At 40.1% G+C, this 7,628-nt stretch overlaps 1 long non-coding RNA gene across 2 annotated transcripts; it reads right to left on the bottom strand.

Moving 5' to 3' along the window:
• Nucleotides 1-2,541: 2,541 nt before the first annotated feature.
• On the bottom strand, nt 2,542-4,291 carry LOC147902944 (uncharacterized). 2 transcript variants are annotated; one of them, XR_015540918.1, is made up of 3 exons: nt 3,851-4,291; nt 3,189-3,656; nt 2,542-2,816 (listed from the first exon to the last, which is right to left on the bottom strand). It is a non-coding gene; the product is annotated as an uncharacterized LOC147902944 (long non-coding RNA). The 2 variants fall into 2 exon arrangements; XR_015540917.1 differs by having other exon boundaries at nt 2,544-2,816; nt 3,895-4,291.
• Nucleotides 4,292-7,628: the final 3,337 nt, after the last annotated feature.

Raw genomic sequence — 7,628 nt, 5'->3', positions numbered from 1 at the left:
ATAAAACATGGACCGTGAAACAATTTCATAGGACATACACCCTTTAAAGTTCTCATGATTCTTGAAGCCCTTAATTACATCTAATGTGATAGGATTGTCAAAAAAGAATAACCCACTTGTTTTGAAACTAATGAGTTCAATTAGAGCACACATGGCCTTACATATTCAACAAAGAAAGTAAATCTTGACCATCATTTACCTATTTTAAGGTGGTTCAATGAGTGGCATGTGCATGAATACAACTTTAACAAATAGTCTTGTTGTGTGCCAAGATTAATATTAATACAAGGTGATTAATCTAGTTTTTCACATGCGTTAATGATTGGTCGTGATATGTCATTAACTAATTCATGAGTTTATGTTTGTGAGGCACATTTACAATCACACAAGTTACAAATACAATTAAATGAACTAGATATAAGCATGAGGAATTTGTTACAACTCGTAAGTTGCACAAGCCAAGAGCAAATGTCCTTGTACACAAAGCTAGAACCTGTTTATGAAATGACCTTATGCAAATGGAATTGTGCGTTGCAATACTATGTGTATAGAGTTATGCATATTGCAAAACTTTATGTAAACCAAGTTCTGATATTCTAATGGCAGAGCCTAAGTGCATTAAATCCTTTTGCTGCTATTCTTCGGGCTTTCTATTGCAAAACAACTCAATCCTGCATTGTGCAAAACTGATTTGAGCTTTGAAAGCTGAATTGCAAAACTGAATTACTACTTGAATAAGCAATGCATTGCATTGGTAGCTGAATTTTGCAAACTCAAATATATGCACAACTAAATAGCATTAGAAAATGTGTATCATTAGCAAGAGATTTCTACAAATTGAATCTTGCAAACTAGATTATGCTATCTTAAAAAGATACATCGTTCGTAATTAGCATGTCAAATCACTAATTAAGTGCACTACCAACCAAAGTAGCATAACTCCTACACAGCATTTCTGACTCAGCTGCATTTGTACCTAAACAGCATTACGTAACTGAATATAATTACTAACTAGATGGCATCATCAACTTTAAAAATGGAATGTATATATATATATCTTTGTAAGACTAGAATAAATCCAATCATACAAATACAGAATTTTGTTTTTCTGAAGTCCAGAAATTTTGTATTTAGCTGCTGGGACTTCTGTTCGCACGTAAGATATTTCGATATAGTTGAACAGCGGATCACAGACAAAAATTCAAAGAATTTGCACAGCTAAAATATATCTTTGTAAGACTAGAATAAATCCAATTGTAAAAATTCAGAATTTTGTTGTTCTAAAGTCCAGGAATTTTTCTAGGTGTTGGGACTTCTGCACCTGCTTAAGAACAGCTTGATTGCCACTTGGATGAAAATTCAAAGAATTTGCATGTCTGCTAAGGTGATAGACTAGAATAAATCCAATCATGCAAATTCAGATTTGTGTTGTTCTAAGTCCAGAGATTTTTTACCTGTTGGGACTTCTGCACCTGTGTAAAATTTGAACACTTGCTAGTACGTCACTGCTTACAATCCTGGAACAAAAATGTTGAATCTCCAAGTTATATCTAAACTACGTTTATTGCATCACATCCATAGAACCTGTATTACATCATAGTCATGTTTGATGCATCATCTCTACTTCATTGACATGCAATACAGGAAGTGCTCCCATGCAAAACATGAATCTTTCCAAACACATAGCATACTAGCAAATGCTGCCAATAGCACGCTCAAGGGGAATGAAACCCCTTGCAAGGGAGAGAGCCCTGCCTGCCAGGAAGTCTCTTTACTTGCATGCAAGTATCGATAGTGTTACCCAATGTTACACCAGAAAAGGTTGAAATGAAAAGATGTGTGGAGCTTTTAAATGAAAATTGAAACATGTCGTTCAAAGATCAGACTAATTTGGCAGAGAGAGCATCCAATGAAGAAGTGAATTTAAGATGCACAAGAGCCTTGCCATGCTAAAACCATACAATGAAGAAGTGGACATACACAATTTTCGGGGGAATAAAGAAAAACCACCAAAGCCAGATCCTCACTTGGAACTTAATATGATATGTAGCCTTACATGAAATAATACAGAACATGTATCATGCTAGTCAACAACTTTATAGCACTAGCGATTTCAAGCAATGCAACATTACTTTCCCGTTCAATCTCCACCCTCTCTCGATGGATTCTCTATGTGGTTCTCATGTGTGTGGTCGACCCTTCAGGCCTAAAATGCAAGTTAATCAAACAGGCTTGGCAGTGTGCTGCATGTATATTAGGGTATGATTTAAATCCTTCTTCTTTGAATGATTCAGCTTCGTTTCTCTATGGCTACAGGCCACAGACTCAGACAAATCACCAATATCAAAAGAGATGAGGACCAGGGATCCAAACAGCCAGAAGCCATCCTTGCCCAAAGAACCTGCCAAGCATCTTAACACCGGTTCTATTTATAAGAACAGTCTATATATAATAAGAAGCCAGGAGTATACTCAAAGGGCAATGTCACCCACTATGTCGAGTACAGTATGTATGACAAACCTGTTATTGAATAGCAGCAGCCGTAGTTTCCTTCTTTCATACATTTAAATGATGTAAAGAGGGTTTTATCTTCAAAGCTTACAAATGCTTGAGAATGTAAACAGACTAATGAAATCAGTGGTAGATAATGCATTTTGAATCTTTAAAACTAGAAATTCTACTGTGCTATAGACTGTGATGTTGCTTTGAAGAGACAAAACAGAAGCATTAAAAATGGCATTGTCTCACTGAACTCAATATCCAGTTTACTATCAAAATACTTTGGGTCCAACACTTTGAGGTGCTTGCCCACGATCCTGCAATTTTAAAACAATCAAGACCATACAAATATAAACATCCATCATATAGTTACCGCTGCAAGCATAAGATGATTAGGCTTGAAAACAATGGATCACAGACTCTGCCATTCAAAGTAATCAGAAGTTGAAACTTAATTGCAGCCTACAAACTCCGAATGAGAAAAGTAACACACCATCTTCTCACTACCTGTGGCTTCACGCAGAAAAGTGACACATCAACTTTTCACTACCTCTAACTTCACCCAGAAAGTCTCCCTCACTCACCCGAGCAGACAGAAATCCATATTTTCTTGAGATGCCAATGTATTGCGAGAAATGCCAACTCTTCGATACTCAAAATATGAAAACCCTTAACATTAGCGGAATTACCTCTATATTCCCCATATCCATCTTTCTCCAAATGCCTATCGTTTCTTTGTTTCTCTCTGTGTGTCTCAGTAAGGGAGAAGTGCTGGGCTTCAAGGAAGTGCGATTATTACAATGTTCACAGCTCACCAATAATTATTGCAGCACACCAAACATAAGCCTTCCAGCTCTGGGTCCTGAGGTTGCCAATGCTGCTGTAAAACTATACTTGGAGATCATACCATGGCAAATATGATCCAAAGTGTGCCCACGAAACCAACCTATTGTCGTCTACATTGGCTAGACCAACAAGGTCGATTCTTCTTCAAATATTCGAGCAGACAAATGGGACCTCTTCATTTCATAAACAATATAACAACCAAGTTATATTGCCATAGTGACTCCAAAATTATATTCTTACAACCAAAAAATCATGGAGATCGACTTCCTGCTGAACCGAGATAGATGCCCGAGAATTCTCTTGAGCAACTTCTGCACCAAATGTGTGAATTCCGTCATAATACAATCAAATGTTATGCACTAGAGCTACCCAGCAATACAATAAAGCATTTCAGCAAATAAACATGCGTTACATCTCTATGTCATGGATCATTATGGCAAAGATAATTGGATTGGAGACAAGCTAAATAGTATGCATTTGCATGTGCTTCACATCAGGAAAACACCGTTGGTGTCAAAAGATTGGTGATACTCAAAGCAATTCACTTGCCTCATTGGTAAAACCCAGAGCCTTCAATCGAGACAATCCTGAGGACAAAGTATCGAAAACAACCGAAAAGTTCCAGTTAAGTCAAGCTAGTCAATTGTGGGATATCTTCTGGAAGACGTGAAGAGCCTCCTATTGCTGTCGGAAGGAGTCTGGACAGGCTTGGAGAAGCTCAGCTTGCTTTGATGTCTAAGCCTCCTGTTGCTACCGGAAGGAGTAACAAGGTTGAAGGGCTTGAAGATGCTCTATTTGGATGGTGTTTGTGTGGCTTGTTTGGACAACTGGCATGCCTGGAGTGCTTGACTTGGATGGATGTTAGCTTCCTCGAAGAACTTTGGCACGGCCACTGCCTGATCTTCTTTCAGCTACCTCTTCTCTCAGCCGCAGCCCTCATTCCAACGAGCAATTTTGTTTTGAAGTGGAGGCTTGAACCTCGCCAAATCTCACAATTGACTAGACTGACGGAGCTACGCAAACTCTTTAACCTTGTTACTCCTTCCGGTAAGGACTCGAGGTTTTCACGCTCGTATCGAACGGCAGAAAATGAAGCTGTGCATCATTGACGCACAAATCAAGGTTTAGAATCCCAAAATGCAGCAAAAGCAACGAGAACTCTCCTTTACTGCTATTCTCAAACTAGATCAAGCCATTCAGATGCATCCAGGAGAAAGTTCATGGAACATTGACTCCTTGGAAAGACAAGAACGCGACGCTGGATTGAGGGAATTTCCCACAGCGATTATCTAAATGTAGCTCACCCGCCTGAAGGTCGATTATGATCAGATTTCCTTCAGCTTCGGACAGGAGGCCACGCTTCGAATCACGGCGCCGGAAACTCTAAGGTTTCGTCGCGATATCAGTAAAAGCGCTGGAAATTATGACAACGATCTAATTGATGCAAGATGGAAGTGGTGATCGGCAAGGTACCGGCAAGTTTGGCCACCTCGTCCCATGGCCATACTGGGTGCGTGCGGAAGTTTACAAGCTCCCGTCCATGGACCTTCGTAAGCGCAACATGGCTGTCCGTCGAGAGTCGCTGCAAGACCCGGGAAGAGATTAGAAAAGGGGAAGAAGGAGCTTCAAGCTTCGGATCTATCGAAATTGAACTGGAGTGGCGCAAAAAATCGCAGCTTCGTGGAGTCACGGGATGGAACAGTCAATCTTGACGGCGAGAAGGTAGCATGCGGACGGCATATCACTCTGAGACAAGCTCATTTTGAGAGCGTAAGCGTGCTAGCTATGGAAGAGCTCAATCTGTGTGTGTGTGTGTGTGTGTGTTTTTCGCGACTGGCATCTGCTCTCGATCTGTTTGACAATGGTGCGCTCTTTGACAATGGTGATCTTTTAGGCCTACCACCCTTCTCACCTCCCACCCTCTCTCTCTCTCTCTCTCTCTCTCTCTCTTTTTCATGTTCTTTATCTATGTCTCAAAGGAAGTAATAACAAAGCCCTTGGAGTGTCTCTCTCTTTGCCTCTTTTCTTTATATATATAAAAACACTATGATTAAAATTAAAATGTAGCTCCTTTATTTCAAAAGTACTTTTACAACATCTCTGTGTGTGTGCGCGCACTCACATGTCTCCCTCTCCATCGTATATGTATAAGAACATAATTATTAAAGTTAAAAGTACCTGGAAAAATACTTTAATACCAATGCATCTCTCTCTCTCTCTCTCTCTCTCTCTCTCCCCATATGGACGTATAATAACACAACGATAGAAATTTCATTGTTGAAACCGTCGAACAAAGCATGAAAATTGAAGTGCATGTATATCCAAAAGTCCATAAAGCTCCAATAGTCAAATAAATATGCAGGTGCACATAGAGGTTCGCTAATGAAATAGACATTGTGCGGATGTGCTAGAATAAGCAGATGTCGACGACGCACATACCCTAACATGCTAGGGACACCTACGCAAGTAGAGAAGAAGGATCAATTTAAGAATTTAGAAAATTGAATGGAAAGACACTTAGGCGCATGTTTACAATTGAAATCTTTGCTACTCCATGACAAGGTCGAGGCTGTTGAGGTAATCTGTTGCATACAGAAATGAATCTGCATTTGTACTATTCACTGAATCTACACTTACATACTCATTTCTCTTCCCTAGCATTGCATTTAGTGCTACATTATTGATTGCATCAACTTCAAGGTTCCGAGGTATAAGAATTGCACACTCTCCAAAGTACGATGCAAAGTTCACAACTTGTGAAAATCCAGTATACACCCACTCAATCAGGCTCTCTATGGAGTTGTTTTGCAAAAAAAATTTCATCAGAATTACAACAACACTTTCTTTTGTGCCCCTGGTTGTCCCATTTCCAATGTCTAGAACCCACTACATGAACTCACGTTCTGACGTACCGTTAGCACGTTGAAGCACCCACATGTTTTATGTGAGCTTCAAGATCTTTGTGTCTCCAGATTTTCAACTGACACAAAGCAATGTTTACGATGTCCTCTCGTCTAGCCTTTGGAACCATTAGCAAAATCTGTTGGAAATCCCCTCCTAGTAGCACTACTTTGCCACCAAATAGTTGATGGCTCGACATGATGTCTTGTAAAGTCCTATCCAGTGCTTCAAAGGCATGTCGATGAGTCATGGGAGCCTCGTCCTATATTATTAGCTTTGCCAACCTCAAGCCATTAGCAAGGGTACTATTGACACTGATATTGCAAGTGCTAGTGCCACGTAGATTGAATGGTACCTTGAAGCGTGAGTGTGCCGTACGTCCATAGGAGAGCAATAATGCCGCAATATCGGAAGATGCGCATGCCAATGCAATGTGTCCCTCCCCATGTAATCGAGAAAGCAAACAATTATAAAGAAATGTCTTTCTAGACCCTTTCGGACCGGCTAGAAAGAACATGTCATCCGTGTTTGCACGAACAATTGCTAAAATATGATCGTAAGCGACCAGCTGTTGATAATGATTCAGACTTGCTTCCATCATACATGCGATTTTTGCCTGCTGTTGAACATCAAACATCCTCTCCTCTTGCAACAACACATCATCAACAAAATCAGTTGCTCTATCCATGGCAGGTAGACCACCAAAATCTGCCAATGTTCGCCCTTGCTGCTAAAGAATATGATCTAAATGCGAAAGGGACTCCCCTATCGCCATTGTGTGATGATGAACTGGATTCTCCACACTTACTTCCAATGCATGAAAAAAATCATCTGAAAGTACTGAACATAAATTTCCCATAAAAGCCGAGGAGATGCTAGCTCACAGAAGACCAAAATTGTCATAAAGAGCTATCTCAACTATGCACTGTTCTGAACAAACGCAGCCTCTTGCATGCATATGAACCACTCTTCATCACTTTCCAGTAAGCCACTAGCAATGCATGTTGCCTTGAAAGATGGACAAAGTTGCCCACTGAACGTGCGTAGGTTATCGAAAGACTTACAACCCCTGCAAATGTTAAGCAGCATGCGCATGAAGTATTTCTCACCTGCAGATGGTGAAATATTGTACATGCGGCCAATGGTATTTCCCAACTTTCTTCGAGTCCACGTCTTCCTATTTTTGTTCCAAACCCACGCACTTCTGTTTGCATCAGGATGCAATGCATTGCATTTGAATTACTCTGTAAGACTAGTTTGTCTATTTTGCTCCCTTTGCACTATATCTTGTAAATTGTCATCATCTCGAAATATGACACTATTCATCATTGGGAGATGAGCCTGCAATTGCTGCACATCAGGATTTTCAACGTGCATAGAGC

The sequence above is a fragment of the Dipteris shenzhenensis genome, chromosome 4 (assembly GCF_047967505.1).
Source record: "Dipteris shenzhenensis isolate YYH24624 ecotype China chromosome 4, Dip_SZ_1.0, whole genome shotgun sequence".
Lineage (NCBI taxonomy): Eukaryota > Viridiplantae > Streptophyta > Polypodiopsida > Gleicheniales > Dipteridaceae > Dipteris > Dipteris shenzhenensis.
Note: the sequence above shows the minus strand (reverse complement) of the source record. Positions and strands in the feature narration are given on the sequence as shown.